Genomic DNA, 17,997 nt, shown 5'->3' on the forward strand with positions numbered 1-17,997 from the left:
AAGCAGGAGCTAAATGCGCCAATGGGATGCGTAGGCATCCACCTCCAGAATAACCGAGTTGGCGAATACCCATCAATGCGGCTGTCGACCTCCAACAAGGGGTGGCATTTGTATTGATTTTATCTCAAGAACACTGCCGCCACCCCTTTGTTGGAGTTCACCAGGCGTCTAATCAAAGAGGCCCTGGATTCATGGAGGAAGTGGGGTGTCCCGAAGAAGGACAAGAAGAAAATCCAGGACCACCTTGCCGCCTTCCCCATCCTTAAGGAGAAGGGGCTGAACGGATCGGGCCTTATCGGCACCTACCATGCGAGGACGGCGGTGCCACTGATGAGGTGTGCGCTTCCCCTATATGCGATGGCACCTAGGGCATCATTTGATGGGACGACGCTTGCTGAGGGGGCACTCCCCCCTCCAAAGTCACACATCGTATTAAGGAGGTGATGGAGCCTTCTCGGGAGGACACAGGCTCCCCCTTGATTTCATGTACCCGGTGCCGGGGCACCCTCTGATGCGGCCAGAACTGGGCTACATCATCTTCGTAAGTTTCCTTTCCTTATGCCTCCTCTTCAATTGATCTCCCGACCCCCTGACACTAACATTGAGATGGGGGGACTAGCCGAGGGGCCTCATCCTTATGGATCACCCAGCTCCGCTACTAAGGGATCCATCTGTGAGGGCAGTGAATCACGCCAAGGCTGAGCTATAGAGGAAGGTGAAGGACAATGAGAGGAAGAAGAGGCATCAGAAATTGTGGGCGTAGGAGCGAGGGGAGGACACTAACAATGACGACGGGGACGATGAGGAAGACAACGATGAGGTAGTCAATGACACTGAGCATGATGACCTAGAGGGTGAGGATGCCCTGATAGTTATCCGCTCATCCTTGTAGGGGTTGGGGCCCTTCCCATTCCATGGAAAGGAGGGCGCGTTCGAGAGGCTGGCGGAGATGGGTCGGACCGTTGGCCTACCTTAGGAGCCAACAGGGGCGAGTAGGCCTACCGCCGCGCCCGAGGTGCCAGCAGAGGAGGGTGCCTCTGCCGTCGCACCCCAAGATCCAAGGGGTTGTGCCCCTCTACCCGGGAGCAGGGGTCGAGCTCAAAAAAGCCCGCCCCGATGAGGTGGAGCAGGGATCTGGGGGTTCACGCCCTAAACGTATCCACCGCCCAACAACGCCAAAATAAGTCACCAACTCCTCTGTTTTTCTCTGTTTTCATCATGACTCATGCTTTTCTTTCTCGCAGCGTCTTGAGGCGGCGTAATCTTTTGGCGCTGGCGCCAAAGAAGAGCGTCGCCCTCTAATTGAGGTAGCAACCATCGGTTGGCATTATGCCCGTTTCGAGCAGGAGCGATGCTAGTGTGACTGCCTCGCCAGCCAGTCATGCTCCACCCATGGTGGTGCCCATGCCCTTGGTGGGACAAGTGGGCACTAGGGCTCGAGGGACGCCCTCAGAGGTCACCAAGCAGCTAGTGATGGAGGTGATACCATTGCCAACGACGGGGCGGATGGAGCTACCGGCCGCACTTGTGGCGCTGACCGCGGTGAGCGCGACATCGTTGGTTGAGGACCTACCGATGTAGGTGGAGGTGGCAGTGGCTATGATAGGCGGGACACAACCGGATGCAGCCATGGTGGTGCCCGAGGCAGCGGCATGACCCGCGCCACCGATGGCCCAAGTGATGACGCCCGATGTGAGCCGGACAGAGGGGGACGTGGCTGAGGGGTCCTCGGACATTGTGGTGGTGGCAGAGAGGACCAGTGGGGAATCGTCCCTAGCCCTGATGTTGGGGGGCAGCCACTCGCCCACGCGGGATGAGCCCCTGCTCAGGTGGACGAATCTATAGGACCCAACATCGACACTCTTCACCCTTGACAATGCCGCTGAGAGCATGGAGCGGGAGAGTCTTGATGAGGGGATTACGGCCGTGCTGGAAGCCTTGAACCATGCTAGGGGTGCCCTATGCGAAGTCATCGTTCCCACTGGCCAGGTATTCACTAGATCTTGCCTCTCACCCTCTTCTTTCTTCATGTATTTTTATGTTCTAACCATCATCTCTTTTAGTCCCTTATCACTCGTAGCCGAGAGAAATCCCGGTTCCTTCATGAGTAGAAGGAGAACTGGGACCGCCTCATCGAAGAGGTGTGGCTGCATGGGGATGTGACCGCCCATCTCATTGCCGCCTAGTAGAGGGTGGTTGAGCTGACTCCCCTTGCCAAGGAGGCGGACAATCTCCGACTATGGGAAGCTGAGGCCCATCGGCATGCGGACGTGGCCGAGAGGGCGTTCGAGGCCCTGTCAGCAAGATCATGGTAGGATGACGAGGAGGCCGCCAAAGTCAAGAGGGAGCAGGATGAGCTGCTCTAGAAGGACGCCGAGACCCACCGGCGGATCATCGACCTTCTGGCCAAGGCTGAGAGGGAGCAGGAGCTGAGGCTAGGAGCCGAGAAGAAGCTCGCGGCCCTAGAGCGGTGGGCATGTCAGGATGACGAGACGGTCGACTGGCTGCGCAAGGAGCAGGATGAGCTACTCCAAACTATAGAGAGGAGCGTGACCAGATTGTCCTAGAGCGCGACAATGCGCAGTAGAAGATTAGCTCCCTCTAGGCCAAGCTTGGAACCGCGACAACCCAGAGGCTGGAGGCCGAGGGCGTCTCTGTTGGGCTAGCCACGGAGCTCGCCGAGGCAAGGAGGAATCTTTAGGCAGAGAGCAACAAGCTTGGTATCCTAAGAACCGCCCTCCGAGTGGTCTACGATGACCTAGAGGTGGTACGATTGGAGGGGACCAGTTCGCTCATGGGCCATGTCATCAAGATCATGGCATGAGTGCGCCAGCTTGAAAGGAACGCCCTTCGCGCTGGGGTCAACCAAGCCTTTGCAATTGCTCGTTCTCATTACATGGACAACATCGACTTGGAGACGATGAGCCTCGACTTCACTCTTGGCTATGAAGCCCATGAGCTACATGAGATAGAGACGGCGTTGGCTCCTTTTTCGCGGGACCTGGCGGACAAAATCGAAGACATAGTTCTCCCCCAAAGGGTCTAGTTTGTCAAATAGGTCGGATGATCATTATTGTATTCAGTGGACAAGTGCCAACCCTTATGTATCACAAAAAATAAACTCGTCATTTCGTATCATTTGATTGAACTTGTTTTCCTCCCTTTTTGTATGCAAAAAAGGGGCTCACATATTTCGACCCTTCTGTTTGTTAAGACCATTGGGCCTGAGGTGTAGGAGGGAAACTCTATTTATACTGGTGAGCAAAGATACCATAGCCGTCGAGGCGTAGGTTTCTTGCAGTCCGACCAGGCTTGTTTAGTTGTTTGTTTCCATAATCCTTGCCACTAGGTTTAACATGAGGAAGAGGTTGGGTGCGGTGACTATTTCAAAAAAGGGTGTATTTATACCCTTATCAGCCCTCGAGTGAGATCCGACCCCTTGCCGTTGCTGGGGTCAGATGTCACTGAAGATTGAGGAGAGGATAGCGACACTAGTAGGAGAAAGCATCTCTTGTATTCACGCGTACCCCCTCTCTAGGATCTGAGCTATTGTCCTACGATCGCGCGTTTGGTCTCCTTGTGAGCCCAACTTTCCACGAGACCCCACACATAGCAAGGGTTTGGTTGAGGGTCGGCTTGTCTTTGTGATTGTTGCCCCGTCCGTGGTTTCCACAACCAGAGGGGTTGATTTAATCATCACTCGCCTCAATGGCTCGAGTGACGTGCTCGATGAGCTCGCTAATGGGCATGTTCGAGCGGAATCCAGTTCTATCATTCGTGATAGGGTTGGCAAAGGCCTCGTGTGGCATTCTGCTACTCCATAACCCACCTTCCAACATATGCCCCCTCAATGGGGATTCTATGGGCTCGGCTAGAGGCTAGGATTGAATGAGAAGGTCGAGATAAGGCCGCAGGGGCTCATCCGCGTTTTCTCCCCTGGCTCTTGTTTGATGCGAGGTGGCCTTGGACCCTCCGCGGGCTAGCCTTTGAACCTCGGTCTCCTGATTTAGGGTCGGGTGGCTCGAGCCCCGAGCCCAGTGGGTCTCGGTAGGGGTCAGCCGTGTTTCATGCGTCATCCCATTCTCGGTTTTTGTAACTAGAGGGGCTAAGCTAACGACACTTGCCTCGATGGCTTGAGTGTTGTGCTCGATGAGCTCACTAATGGGCATGTTCAAGTGGAATTCGAGTCCATCATCCACTGACGGGGTCGGCAGAGCCATCATGTGGCATTCCACTACTTCTTAACCTACCTCTAGGTAGATGCCCGAGCTGTTTGATAGGCTCAGGTGGCCCATTGGCCTCTCCTCGATGGAGATTCTATGGGCTTGGCCTAAGGTTATAATCAAATGAGAAAGGTCAAGGTGTCCCTGTCCGCTTCTGAATGGAGTCAGGCAAGGCCACTAGGGCTCATCTTGGTTTTTCTCCCCTGACTCTATTTGATGCGAGGCAGCCTTGAGCCCTTTGTGGGCTAGCCTTCGAACCTCGGTCGGTTGCCACTCATATCGAATGAGACGACTACCACTTCGTGACATGACGCGAAGCATTGTGATGCAGCAATTGCATATGCAATGCTTGGATGTATGGGATGAATGAATGATCATGCAATGGAAAAGAAAAAGTGGGGGTTGGTAAAGTTACATCGATGCCTCGAGTGATGGGTTCAGGGAGCTCTTACCGGATATGTCCGCATGGGGTCTGGGTTCGACATTCATGATGGAGCCAGCATAACCTAGATGAGGCATCCCAATACTCCCAATCCATTTCTTGGTAGCGGCCTAAGCCGTTCGACCGACCCAGGTGACCTACCGGCCTCTCCTCAATGGAGATTCCACAGGTGAGCCCCTCCAAACCCTTCCCAACAAGGTGGAGGCTAAAGCTCAGGATGCGGGGACAAAGATTCTAATCATGGTGGTGAGCAAAGACGCCGTAGCCATCGGGGTGTAGGTTTCTCATAGTATGACCAGCTTTACTCAGTGCTTGTCTCCGCACACCCTGCCTCTAGTTTTTAACATAAGGAGGGGTCGGGCATGGGGAATGTCTACTGAATAGACACTCTTGCCAGCCCCTAAGAGTGGCCTGACCTCCCACCTTTGCTGGGGTCAGGTGCTCGGTAGCGAACTTAATGCGTGTAAAGTAATGGTGACCTATCTCTCGGTAGTGGCTTTGAGCCATTCGATCGACTTGGGTATAGGTTTTACCTCGATGGTACTAGTGATGGGTTTGGGGAGCTTTTATCGTCATTCATGACGGGGTCGGCATAACCCACACGGGGCATCCTTTTGCTCCCTTCCTATTTCTCGGTAGTGGCCAAGCCATCTGATCAACTTGCATCACCCGTTGGGAAAAGACTTGCCTATGGAGATATGGGTTGAGAACATCCCACCCAAAAACTTAGTTAGGCAGATAAGCCAGGCAACGAACTTGTACTAAGTGGACAAGCTCTTAAATTTTGTTATAGCAAAATAGCTTTTCATCCCTTCTCCCCTTTTTGTGTAAAAAAGGTTAGTGCATTTTGACCCTTTCTGTCATTAAGGTCGTAAAGCTTGAGGTGCGGTTGAGCAAACTCTGATCACGCTAGTGAGCAAAGGCGCCATAGCCGCCATGGTGTAGGTCTCTCATAGTCTGACCAGTTATACTCAGAGTTTGTTACCGCAACCCTAGCTCCTAGATCTTAACATGAAAGGGGGTTAGGCACAGAAAATGTTTGCTAGGCGGACAGACTCTTAAACGCACGCTGGCTCTTTCCATGGCTAAGTCCAAAAAGCCCGGGGCGCGGAAAAAAAACTCTGATGACACTAGTGAGCAAAGACATTGTTGTAACACCCTAGGTGTTAAGCATGCATTTAACCTTGACATTGCATGATCACAAGCATCATTGAGCGTCCATGATCATAAGCATATCATGTATTCCATCTAAGTTGGCTTATATTGCATGTGTGATTTCTTAATTGCTTTACTTATGCTAGGGTTTCTATGTAACCAATGTATGAAATGTGTGTTGAACCTTGGGAATACCTTAAACATGTTTAGAATAGCATAAAGAACAACTTTGGTATTCATGACCAAGGCTAGTTTGGTCTCTAAGTCATTGTTATTGTGTAAGGCATTAAATTTAAGTTGTATGTTTGACCTAGTTTGAACTATATCATAGAGTCTTTACATGGCAAAGCACCCTTAAGAAAAGTTGTAGTATTTGAGTAGAGCAACAACTTTTATTTTTGAGTCATGAGCTAATTCAGTGCATAGCTTGGTCATTTTGAGCTCACAAAAATCAACATTTCACTGTTTTTCAACACTTAGGAAATTTCTAAATCCTGGCGCATTTACAGTTTCGTTGATCCGACTTTGGGATGATTTTTCTTGCTAACCATTAAGAATTAGGCCTGAATCCTTTACGAGATATTGTAGATGGTATGTAGGGCTACAATTGTTGTTAAGATTGTTTGCGCTAAGGAGCTACGGATTAGGAGAATTATCGTCGCCAACTCGTGCTGTCAGTCGATATCACGGACTCTGATGACCGAAGTAGCCAGGCCAACAGTGGTCGACCGCGTCAAAGTTTGGCTGCCACGTGGAGGCCACGCGTTGCCACCGGCCCGCTCGATTAGGCCATGTCAGGCTGCAGCGCACCACATCATGCCCTCGCTCACCCGTGACGCCCCTGCGCTCTCATTTCCCCACTTTGCTTCCTCCTTCGCCCTTGCCTCCATCCGCAGCAGCCGCAACAGCTCAGTGCAACGCCAACATCGCCATTGCCAGCCCTACCTCGCACCGCATTGCCCATTCGCCACCACAGTAGCTCCGTCGTGATCCCACCACACCACCGTACCCACATTGCTAGCTAGAAGTGCTCGGTAAGGTCTTCTCACCGCGCACGACCTCACTAGTGTTTCACCGCCGTGCCCTGTCACCGTGGCCGGGCCGTCTCCGACCACCGTGGGTCACGCTAGTAGGTGCGCTAGAATCGCCGTGTCATGTAGAACCTTGGCTAAACCCTAGATCGAGCCATCACGGCCAGCTCCGGCGCCTTGCCGTCGGCCCGCTCCACCGCACCGCCATGACCGCCGCTGTCGTGCTTAGCTCCGGCAATAGGTCCAACTAGATAGCTCAATAGGTTCGGGATGTCTTGGTGATCATGGTAGTTCCGGTGTCGTCGCCAGAGAAGCTCACCGTCGACGAACTCTAGTCGTCCCGCACTGTTCCTCTGTTTTGCTTTCACTGACATGGGGGCTCGTCTATTTCGTGGACCCCTACTGTCAGCGACTATAGAATAGACAGATTGTTAATTTATTTTCATATTTGCATGTAACTTGGAAAAATGATAAGTGGAGTTCTAGAGGTTTAATTCTTGTGAACCAAATTTTTTTGTAATCCTCATGAAGTGTAGTTTTTTATAAAAATATGAAATGTACATCTTCTGATATTTTTCATGGTGATTAAAATGTATTTAGATAAATGCTTAGTAATCTTGAATGTTAGTAATCTTGTAAAATAGATATCTTGAGCTAGAAAAGTGATAAAATTGTGATTCTAATTTTGTTGGACTTGTGTTGACATGCTTTAGCTAGTAAAAATAATAAACTTGCTGTAAATTCGAGTTAAGTAGGGTCTTTCTATTTATCTAGTAATAAATGGTATTTTCTAAGGAAAATTGTAGGGATAAAAATATATAACATATTGATATGCAAATTTTTGTACAGTAGTATGGCACTAATATGAAACTAGGAAAAATATATAATCTGTTTGACACTTTTCTATAGGGTTTACTATTTTCACTAAAATTGGCCTTGCTAGCTTGTCATTTTTGTAAAGGATGTTATACATGGTCAAATGGCATGAAACTTTTACAGTAGTCTATTGGTAGAACTTGGAAGCCACTGTAATTTTCTGAGAATTTATTGTGCAAATTTGGTATGTGTTTGTTATTTTCCCTAATTATCTAATTAAATTAGTAAAGGCTTTTAAATGAATAGTTTGGGCTTGACCATTATGTTTCCTTGAGTGCATTTGATATGCTTGAACTGTTAGTATACTTGGTGATGTTAAATTTTGAATGCTCATATGTAGTAAACATATTGTTGCTTTATAATTCAATGTAAAGTTGTTTTAGGATATATTCTGTGGTTGGGTATGTTGCATTGTAAAAATGATGTTTGCTGTAGAAATGGTTAATAACAAAGTTGTAGGGAACTTCTTAGTCTATCTTGTGTTAAAATTTCAGGGCAATAGTCCAAAGGGTTTAGGAATTATAGCTGTTTAGTCTTCCGAAATGCGTGTTCTCTGGAATTTTTGGACAACACTGGATAGATTGCCTATTTTGGTTAGGATAGAGTATGAATTAGCTTTTGGTGATTAAATAAGAGTTGTAGGAAATTTTATAAGCTTTCCAGAAATTCCAAGATCATAGCATTTGGATAAGTAGAACTTCCGTTATGATGTGAACTTGTAACTGCCATGTGTAGTTTAGACATTGCATTGTGTGAAATTGGTAAGTAGATAGGGAAGAGATATGCACCTTCTCAGTTAGCATGGAGTTAGCATTGTTATCATCGTGCTACTTAACCTCATTATCGCAGCATGTACATTCCCCTATCACATCATCTATGATCCCTCTTATGCATACATGAGACTTACTTATGCATATGCATGCAATAGGTGCCACCGAGGAGATCACGTTGGTGGAGCTCGACGTCGATCCACAGGAGGAGAATCAGGAGGTGCAGCACTAGGAGTTTCTTGGAGAAGGAGAGCCTAAAGCAGATCACCTTCCAGAGTGCCTCGATCATCAGCCAGCAACGTTCATGAAAGGCAAGCCCTGGAGCATTATAAGTCTCCCAACTTTATTAATGGCACCTAAAGTTATTCGTATTGATGCATTACGTGACAGGAGTTGTTTGGAAACTGTAGGGGGTATGACCCCGGATACCCACGATAGACCACATGGGCCACGCCCCCAGGGGCGGCCCATCCCACCAGACGAAGCCTTGCGGGGCACGACTCTGCTCGGTGCCTCCCGTAAGACACCGGAAAGATATCCTGAAGATACTACGAGATTTGTTAGGATCCGTATGATCCCAAGATTCCTGTAATCTATTATTACTTTCTGGTTATCTCTCATATCTAACCGACTTGTAACCCTATCCCCCGGACTATATAAGGTGGGTTGAGACCCCCACCAAACTCACGCAATATCATATGATAGCTAATACAAACCAACAGACCACAGGAGTAGGTATTATGTCATACTGTCGGCCTAAACCTGTCTAACTCATGTGTCTCTGTTGCCTTCTTGTTCTTGATCACACGCCTCTCTGCCGATCAATCTACCTTTGTGGGATACCCCTTGGAGGACTACTAACTATATTCTATCGACAGTTGGCGCGCTAGGTAGGGCTATGCGTGTGGTTTTTTCCATAGGCTCTTCATCCCTCTCGCAGCCCGGCCAGATCTTCATGGTCGAATCCATCTCGTGGGTCATCAACGCTGACAGAGTTGGAGAGCTCATTGAGCTGGTGCAGATCGATTCTGCGCTGATCACCCCAACACCTGTGACTGCAGATCAGATCTCAGAAACGCCTCCGAGGTCACCCTCATCAACAACTCACCACCCGCTTCCTCGCTACCAAAGGAGGCAGATCAACAACGATGATCTGATCGCATCCATCGATCAGGTTGGTCTAAAGCTCGTCGATTGCCTCTCCATCGTTGAATCGGCTATGGGCACTCTGGTTTAGTGCCGACCACCCTCCAATCTAGATCTATCGAAGGCTGCTCGGGAGACTCCAAGGGTTACGGCCCTACCCTTCGAGTTCACCAATATCGCCGTCGCTTACCAAGATGCCCTAAGGGGCAAATTCGTCGACCAGGCTAGAGATGTCCATCCTCCCGCCGACCAGATCACCGACCAACCTCCATAGGCTATCAACATGCTGCACGTCGGCCGACGCCCCGAAGAATCTATCCAAACCATCTTGGAGGAGAATCCGAACTCCGAGTCCTAGGGCTCTACGGAGACCGTCGCTGAAACCACCACCGAGCTACTTCCTATCCCTCCTTTCCAGCGGCGAATCTAGGATTTTGTCTTAGGGCATGCTGCCAAAAAATTTTCATATAGAATTTGGTAAATCCATTTCAGCAATTCGGTAATAATTGTAAAATTGACAACATGATTTGGTATATATGCACTAAATAACACAATAAGGCTTAAATTCATGGATTAAGTTCAAACCATCCACTAAGTATAGTATAAATAGTTCAAAAGCCATATTAATAATTGAAATAAGGCATAAAAGAGAACCAGAGACTTACAATGCTATTTTTGTGACTATTTTATTTGACGCTTTTGAAGGGACATAAATGTATTGATTATATCATCTTCATCAACTTCAAAGAAAATATCCCGCTCAATGAAAGTGACTAGACAGTCATCCAGAAGACTATCTCCCATCTTATTTCTTAACTTTGTTTTCACAAAAACCATTGCAGAAAATACCCTTTCAACACTTGCCGTTGCCACAGGTAGAAGCAATACCAATTTGAGGAGCTCATAAACCATATCGTACACTTTGTGTCTCTTTGTTTCAACAAGCTTAACTGAGAGATCAACAATATTGTCTAGACCTTTAAAGCTATCATCATGTCTCATGTCATCAATATAATTATCTAGCTGCAACTCAAGTTTGAGCAAATTATTATTTGAGAACGCCTTTGGGTAGAACTCAGCTAGTCTATGTAGCTTTTGTGCATCAAAAGAAGCAAATGACTTGGAAAGACTGAAGGCCGACATACAAGACAACAACTCCATATTAATCTCATCAAACTGATTATCAAGTTCTTGACTTATTTGATCAATGACACCAATATATACTTCTCTTCTAAAGTGGTCATCATTGGTTTGCTTTTAGGCACGAGCTTTCCTTGCTAATTTTCCATAAGGAACATAATCACCATCCATAGCAGGAACTTCAACACCATGTTTATCGCAAAATCAAGTGACCTTCTCAAGAAAATTATCCCAACCATCAGACCTCAATTTTTGCATTCTTTTCTTTGCCACATTAACAAGTGATATTGCATTAAGAATATCTTGGTCCCTTCTTTGCAAACACTCAGATAACTCATTTGTACATCCAAGAATAATATACATTAAGTGTGCAAAGAAAACAAACTCAAAGTTCTCAAACGCTCCGGTCACAAAATGTATTTTGGTCCAATCATCCTTATATGCAGGATCATCCCCAAGATCAACTAGTACATCATGGTTGCTTCATACATAGTAATGATGCTGCATACAGTTTTGTAATGAGATCCCCATCGAGTATCTCCAGGCCTAGGCAAACCCATCTCTTGATGTAATCCAGTTCTAGATTCAATTTCACCACAGTCAAGTGCTTTCTTGACATTCTCAAGCCTAGCATTTCTAAGCATGTCATGACGCTTACAGGAAACTCCAACAATATTCAACAAGATAGATATTTGATCAAAAAAAAGTCTTGCAATCCGTATTTCCCTTGGCAATAACAACAAGAACCAATTGGAGTTGATGAGCAAAACAATGAATATAATAAGCAGAAGGTGATTCTTGCATGATCAATGTTTTCAACCCTTTAATATCTCCTTTCATGTTGCTAGCCCCATCATATCCTTGACCATGGATTTGAGTCATAGTCAAGCCATGACTAACAAGTAAAGCTTCAATTGCATCCTTAAGTGATAAAGAGGTTGTATCATCTACATGAACAACTCCAATAAAATGCTCACATGGCCTTCCCAATTTATCAACATACCACAAGCAAAGAGCTAGTTGTTCTTTATGTGATATATCACTAGACTCATCAGCTAAAATTGTATAGGGCTCATCACCAAGTTCTTCAATTATTTTCTTTCTAGTTTCTAGGGCACAACAGTGAATAATTTGCTTTTGTATGTCTAGGCTAGTTAAGGTACAGTTACCTGGAGCATTGTCCAAAACATACTTCTTCACTTCTTCACTATTTCCGACAAGAAATTTCAAAAGTTCAATGAAGTTCCCTCTGTTGCTAGATTCTTCACTTTCATCATGTCCACGAAACGCCAGCCCTTGATGCAAAAGAAACTTGATACACCTAAGTGAATAAGTCAACCTTTTCTTATAAAGATGAAGATCCTCATCACTCCACTTCTCAATATTATAATCAATTGCTACCTTGGGATTTGTAAAGCCAATGTATCTCTCTTGAGCTGCAATATGTGCCTTAGAACCCATATGTTTGCGAAGTGCTTTCTCTCCTATATTTCAATTCTTCTAGCCATCAACAGTAAATGTGTTTGACCCAGTACCCTTCTTGAACAAATAGCATATGAAGCAAAACACAACATCCTTCTTAATACTATACTCAAGCCAATCATTATTATACATCCAACAATAGTTGAATCCCCGATCCCCATCTGAAATATTTCTTTTTGGAAAATCATGTGCAAAAGGTTTGAATGGACCTTTAATAATATATGCTCTTCGAATTGCATCTTAATCATTAACAGGATATTTTAGAATAGAATGTCTTTCACCTGGATCATGTGGAAGTCGATTGGTGTCATAAACTCGTGGTAGTGAAGACGGTTGTGGCGGTAGCATAGGATTTACAATTTCCTCAACTACTCTCTCATGAATCTGCTCTTCCACCACAGGTTCAATCGGATCAGGATTAGAAGTAGCAGCAGCTGTCGCAGCCTTCTTCTTTGCTGCATGCTTCTGAAAAAGAGATGCAATGTCCCCGTTTCTCTTCATAACTACATAAATATTACAAAGAACACAATGCCAAATAATTAAATAAATTGCGCTAGCATGATTGAACTCTCAGATGCGATTATGGATCACTCACATGATATGAGTACTGAACAAAAGATCAATCAAGATCGACTCTGATGTTGAGAAAAATCCTCCACCTTGCCGCATGATAGATGATTCTATAATTTTAGAGCTAAGCAATTAGCAATTAAAGTACACATGAATTTTTTTAAAAAGCTGAAGAACCAGCATTGAATCTCACCAGAACAATTGTGATCACAAATTGGCCTTGATGCCGCCGGTGGCTGGTGCCGCCGTAGCTCGTAGGACAGCGCGTAGGCCAAATAGGACATGAGGTCGGAGGTTCTCTTCATAACTGCATGAATATTAGAAAAACATGATGCTAAATAATAAAACAATCTATTATTGTAATGTTAGGAAATAACACAAGAGATTAGATTACGGGAACTAGGAAAGTGTGGCGTAGTCGTACTCACTACGTCTCTATGACTCTACCGTCAGGGTGTCCAGCGGCGCCGGCGTTGTGACCGTGTCTCTCGCTCCGCCCATATGTCGGCATTGCCTCCTATCGAGATTAGATTAGGGGAAAGTTACGCCTAACTGCATTGCGGGCGTGGTCAATGTGAACGCCATCTTTGCTGTGTGGGCTGCGTGCCCACGTGGGGTGCCTCAAGTGGGCCTTTCGTGGTGGCGTGATGCATTCCAGGTAAGTTTTTTTTCTTTTTTCTTTTACATAAATACAAATGCAAATACATATACAGTATATAATAGTATATTCATCGGTGCCGTAGGGTATGCTAGTGCATACCTGGCATACCCTGTGCCTCCACCACTGCTCCTTTCCATGGCAGCACAATCTTCAACATCAGCGTCGATAGTCCCCCTCAGAATGGCGAAATCGAGGAGGAACGTGCCGCTCGCGAGAACTAGAACATCAACCGTGCGCAGCACTGAGCAAATGAGGCTGCCCTTGTGAGGGCCGAGCAGCAGCTTGACCCGCAAGGAAGGCCACTCCAGCGCAACCTCGACGATGAGTTTGTTCGTGTTGATGGCCACGACGTCTACAAGACTCCAAGCGCGAATCTGGCAGTGGCCGCCAACGAGCTCGCCCGGCTCCCGCAGACACTAGAGGTCGCCAAGTTCGCCGCCATTCTTAAAGCGGTGCACTATCAGGTCAACAATATCCACTAGGATCAGAGACCTTCATGCTCCACAACCTCGATTTGCCGATCAACAACGCAAAGATCCGATCGCCGCCCAAGTCGCTTCATCGACCAGCACCGCGATGATAGGCAACCCCCCAAGGCGGAGTTAGGGGCAACTACATCGAATATCACTGCCAACACGACTAGGAGGTCGACCAGGACGTCCGTATGCACCTCAACAATCTCCGAGATGCATGACGACATATCGACGAATGCCGCTTTAGCCGCCATGAAGAAGAAGTACGCCACCGCTAGGAGTACGAGCAAGAGTATGGTAACTCGGACTCAGCTCTCGAGCCGCTCAACATCGACAAAGCTATAGACAACGGTGCCACCAACCTCGAGGGGCCCCTAGCATTCACGATGGTGCTCCAAACACTTCAGTGGCCCTATGGTTTTAAAATCACCGGGGTCAAGCCCTACGAAGGAAGGATGAACCCAACACAGTGGCTACAGGCTTACGCCACTGCTGTCCGTGCCACTGGTAGAGACACCAGCGTCATGGTGAACTATCTTCCCATCATGCTCACGCCAACCGCCATGGACTGGTTCACAAGCCTTGCCCCAAACTCCATCGGATCCTGGGAAGAGCTAAAAAAGTCTTCACCGATAATTATATGGCTACATGTACTCAGCCGGGCACCAAGCATGATCTCAACCGCATCAACCAAAAGTCATCCGAGCTCCTCCATAGCTACATTAGATGCTTTTCCAAGATGAGGAATTCTATTCCCAACATCACGGAAGCGGAGGTCATCACCGCCTTCATCAGAGGACTCCATCACCACAAGCTTTGCTCCAAGTTCAACCGCAAGCTGCCTATAGGGATTGGCGAGATGATCACGACCGCCAACCAGTACATCGACGCCGAGGAAGCCAAGGTGCGCTTCAACAAGGATGTGGGCACTCATCGCCCAACACGCCGCTACAACGACTGCCCCAACGACCAACACTACGACGACCACAGTTACCATCGTGATAGCAGCCATGATCGGCAAGAAGGACCCAAGTCTGGTCAAAATCGCTGTTGTTGGCTAGACCACATTGTCTCAACCGTCAATGAACCTCACGGCAAGTGCAACTATGACGAGCAATACAAGAAGATCCTTGATGGCCCATGCCCTCTCCACAAGAATGCCAGACATAAGATGAAGGACTACCTTGGCTTGGCTAAGGAGTGCTAGGACAAAAAACTGGACGATGACACCGACGACAGAGCCGGAGGCCGCCGACCACCTAGGGGCAATAATAATGCCTTCTAGGACCCCGATAAGGTGGTCGCCACCAGCTTCGGGGGCCTCGCCTCCACCAAGAGCCGAAGAGAATGGACGCTCGCTGCCCAGCGGGTGCTCGCCGTCACTACGGAAGACGTCACCACCAACCCCACCTATCGCCCATGGTCCGAGGTCCCTATCACCTTCAGTAGGGCTGACCAGTGGGTGGATATCCCCTACACTAGGCGTTTCCCCCTCGTCCTCGACGCAACCGTCCAGAAAGTGCTTTTCAGAAAAGTGCTCGTCGATGGTGGGAACACTCTAAATCTCCTCTTCACCGGAGCCCTAAAGGAGTTGGGCCTCAGGATAATAATAGATCTCACACCCTTGGACTCCTCCTTTAGGGGTGTGGTACCTGGCAAGGCATCCAAACCGCTTGGAGAGATCACCCTACTAGTACGGTTCGGCATGGCAAGCAACTACCGCATTGAACACATCAACTTCTACATTACCAACTTCAACACCACCTACCATGCCATACTTGGTCGGCTAGCTCTGGCCAAGTTCATGGTTGTACCACACTACGCTTATCTGGTGATGAAGATGCCCTCACCTGTAGGAGTCCTAGCCCTATGAGCCAACCTCTCCATCGCCTATGCCTGCGAGACAGAGAGCCTCGCCCTCGCCGAAACCACCGACCTCTCCATCCAGATGGCCGGTGTGGTCACCGACGCCAAGATAGTGCCCACCGACGACCTAGAGATCCCATTGTTGGAGCCTCCTCGCGCCTCCACCAAGTCCAAGGAAACCAAGGAGGTCAGCCTTGGCCTCGATGACCCCTCCAAGACCGTGAAGATTGGGGCTCACCTCGACCCCAAATAGGAAAGCACGCTCGTCTCCTTCCTATGTGCCAACGCTGACGTGTTTACTTGGAAACCTGTAGACATGCTGGGGGTACCGCGGGAGAAGATTGAGCACTCCTTGAATGTCTCGCTGACCGCCAAACCGATCAAGCAGAAGCTCTGCTGATTCATGCCAGACAAGAAGGAGGCTATTAGGGTAGAAATAAAATGGCTCCTAGCTGTCGGATTCATAAAAGAAGTGTATCATCCTGAGTGGTTAGCAAACCCTGTTCTCGTTCAAAAAAAGAATAAAGAATGGAGAATGTGTGTTGATTACACTGATCTTAACAAACACTGCCCTAAAGACCCCTTCGGTCTACCTCGGATAGATGAGGTTGTAGACTCCACCGCCGGCTGCGAACTGCTCTCCTTCCTCGAGTGTTACTCTGGCTATCACCAGATCTCCCTCAAGGAAGAAGACTAGATCAAGACATCATTCATCACGCCCTTTGATGCATACTGCTACACCAGCATGTCCTTCGGACTCAAGAATGATAGGGCGGCTTATCAAAGGGCTATCCAGATGTGCCTCAATCAACAGATCGGCCGCAACATCGAAGCTTACATTGATGATGTGGTCATCAAGTCCAAGACTGCCGATGATCTTATCGCCGACCTCGAAGAAACGTTCGCCAACCTAAAAAGGTACCGATGGAAGCTGAACCCTTCAAAGTGCATCTTTGGAGTTCCATCCGGTATACTCCTAGGCTACATGATCAGTGCACGTGGCATCAAACCCAACCCTGACAAGATCTCCCCCATCACCAATATGAAACGACCAACATATGTCAAGGATATATAGAAGCTTACAGGCTGCATGGCTACTTTAAGCCGCTTCATATCGCGCCTCGACAAAAAAGAGCTACCGTTCTTCAAACTCCTCAAGGCCTCCGAGCGCTTTTCATGGTCAGACAAGGCAGATACAGCTTTTGAGCAGCTCAAGTTGTTCCTAACAAAGCCTCCAATCATGATGGCGCCATGACCAGATGAAACTCTCCTGATCTACATCGCCGCTACTTCTCGTGTCATCAGCACAGCCATTATGGTTGAACATGAGGAGGCCAAGCATGCCTATAAGGTGCAATGTCCGGTATACTTCATCAGCGAGGTTCTTAACGAGCCCAAGACTCATTATCCTTAGGTCCAAAAGCTGTTATATGCCATCCTGATTGCGTCGCGCAAGCTCCGCCACTACTTCGAGTATTACAAGATCGCCATGGTCACTGAGTTCCCTCTGGGGGATATTCTCCACAACAAAGAAGCCAACAGCCACATCATCAAGTGGGCTATCGAGCTCAACACTTACTCCATCGAATTCAGAAGCAGGCCTACCATCAAGTCTCAGGTGCTTGCCGATTTCATTGCTGAGTGGACCAAGATTCAAGAGCCCATTGCCGCTACTTGCCCCGAGCATTGGGTTATGTACTTTGACAGTGCTCTCAACATCAACGGTGCTGGTGCGGGCATTCTGTTCATCAGGCCAACCAAGGATAAGCTCTGATATGTTCTCCAGATACATTTTCTAGACTCCAACAACGCCGCCGAATACGAAGCATGTCTCCACGGACTTCATATAGCCATTGAGCTCGATGTTAAATGCATCATGGTATATGGGGACTCTGCGTTGGTCATCAACCAGCCTAATAAAGACTGGTCCTGCTCCAATGAGAAGATGGATGCATATTGCGCCAAAATCAGGAAGCTTGAAGGGAAGTTCTACGGTATCAAGTACCACCATGTGGTACGTGATCCAAATCAGCTCGTCGACCACCTATCCAAGTTAGGCTCCTCTCACGCCGTGATTCCGCCGGGGGTCTTCGTTCAAGATCTTCTGGTGCCATCCATTAAAGAAGGTAAGGAAATTTAGGAAGTTCCCCCTGCCTAGCAGC

The sequence above is a fragment of the Miscanthus floridulus genome, chromosome 9 (genome assembly GCF_019320115.1).
Source record: "Miscanthus floridulus cultivar M001 chromosome 9, ASM1932011v1, whole genome shotgun sequence".
NCBI classification, from domain to species: Eukaryota; Viridiplantae; Streptophyta; class Magnoliopsida; order Poales; family Poaceae; genus Miscanthus; species Miscanthus floridulus.